This window comes from Apium graveolens, chromosome 4 (genome assembly GCF_009905375.1).
Source record: "Apium graveolens cultivar Ventura chromosome 4, ASM990537v1, whole genome shotgun sequence".
NCBI classification, from domain to species: Eukaryota; Viridiplantae; Streptophyta; class Magnoliopsida; order Apiales; family Apiaceae; genus Apium; species Apium graveolens.
In genome coordinates, this window is record NC_133650.1 from 64,410,036 (window position 1) to 64,412,293 (window position 2,258).

Below are 2,258 nucleotides of genomic sequence, written 5' to 3' on the forward strand. Positions count from 1 at the left end.
CTGCTGTGGTTGCTGGAATCCAGGTGGGTTAAACTGTTTACTCACTCCTTGCTGATATGGTGGCTGAATAGCATTCTGATTATTTCCCCAGCTGAAATTTGGATGATTTCTGTTGTTAGGATGATAGGTCGCTGGCACAGGCTGCTGTTGTCGCTGATAATTATTCACATACTGAACAGATTCGTTGATAAGAGAACACTGATCCGTAGCATGAGAACCTGCACAAAGCTCACAAACCATAGCTATTTGATTAACTCCATACGTAGCCAAAGAACCAACCTTCATTGATAGCGCTTGGAGCTGGGCTGCAATAGCGGTGGCTGCATCAACTTCCAGAATACCTGCGACCTTGCCTGACGTCATCCTCTGAGTTGGGTTTTGATGCTCATTTGCAGCCATCGTCTCGATAAGATTATACGCCTCAGTATAGCTTTTAGCCCATAAGGCGCCTCCAGCTGCTGCATCGAGCATGGGCCGAGATTGGGCCCCCAAACCATTATAAAAACCAGTGATTACCATCCAATCCGGCATTCCATGATGTGGACATTTTCTCAACATTTCCTTGTAGCGTTCCAAAGCCTCGCACATAGATTCTGTAGGTTGCTGCGCAAACTGAGTAAGAGCACTCCTCATAGCAGCAGTCTTTGCCATTGGATAAAACTTCACCAGAAACTTTTGCGCAAGATCTTGCCACGTAGTGATGGACCCAGCTGGTTCAGAATGTAACCAGTCTTTAGCTTTATCCCTCAGTGAGAATGGGAAAAGCCTCAACTTGATAGCCTCATCAGTCACGCCATTATACTTAAAAGTGCTGCAGATCTCGACAAAATTCCTTATGTGCATGTTGGGGTCTTCAGTTGCCGCTCCTCCAAAAGAAACAGAATTCTGCACCATCTGAATAATGCCCGGCTTGATTTCAAAGGTGTTAGCTTGAATAGCCGGATGAAGGATGCTTGACTGAATGTCATCAATTTTAGGCCGAGAAAAATCCATAAGAGCTGGATGAGCTTGAACAATACGATCTCCCATGTTTACTGGTTCTTTCTGCTCAGTTCCTGAATCCGAATCCTCAAAATCTAACTTCTCCGGAGTATCAAGAACTTCGTCTTTCTCCTCAGCTGTATCTAAGGCCTTCTTGCGAGCACGAGAACGAGTTTGCATAAACGCTTGCTAAAGTACCTGAAACACAACCGAAAAGAGTAATTAACTACTACGTCCTAATCACTGAGTCCTATGACCAATGATGGTAAGTACATAAACTAAACAAATACGCCGAGTCCCCGGCAGCGGCGCCAAAAACTTGTTAGGGCGAAAACATGCACTAATATTCACGCAAGTATACGCGTTCGCAAGTAATATAGAATACTTTCTAGTTCGTTCCCTCAGAGACTCAGACTAAGTTATTGTCTAATTAAACTCACTCACCAATGTATGATTACTTCTCAATGTTAAGATAACACTTAAAATTGTTGATTAAATATTAATTATAATTAACTACTTAATTAACCACTTAACTAACACTTCAATTTATCAATAATAAAACACTCATGAGATCACAACTTCATTATTACTTCCTTCTATAGCCATTGTTATTACCTTTAGCATGTGACAGTGATGACATTAATCGAATAACACGAAACTGATAAAAGCCAACTTTCATTGTACTAATACCATTCTACCAAGCATCCACAATTAAGATAGAAGTTGAATAGTCATCAATCATGTTGAGTTCCTATATGTCTACAGAAATTGACAACATACCGATTTAAGCACAAGTTATTCCTTTTGATTACATAGGGCAAATAAAACTGTTAGAGTTACCCACTAATCATGCACAACGTACATGAACCTATGCTAGCATGGCAAGTTCTAAATCTCAAGATCCAATGTCGCTTCTCAAGAGATTAACACCCTATCTTATATGTTCGCGACGCACATAAGACGAATACGCACAACCAATACTAATATCATGCAATCATCACACACTAAAGTATTAAACAATTAACTAAAGAATTTCATAATAAATCCGTTGCAACCCCATGATCACGATTAGCCCATAATAGAACTTATCGCCATCATGGGTTCATATGAAATCATGATAAACAACACAAGAAAATAATAACTAAACTAATTATATTAAAACAGAGTACGTCACAAGAGTAAATAAGTCAAAGCAAGAAAACTAGCATCCAACGTTACAACGAAACAAGAATCACAAGAAAATATGCTTCCTCTTCGCTGCAGTGTGCTAAATCGGT

The 2,258-nt window shown here is 39.9% G+C and overlaps 1 non-coding gene across 1 annotated transcript; it reads left to right on the forward strand.

Annotated features, from left to right (window-relative positions):
- Positions 1-529: 529 nt before the first annotated feature.
- On the forward strand, positions 530-636 carry LOC141722615 (small nucleolar RNA R71). Its single transcript, XR_012575625.1, has one exon. It is a non-coding gene; the product is annotated as a small nucleolar RNA R71 (small nucleolar RNA).
- Positions 637-2,258: the final 1,622 nt, after the last annotated feature.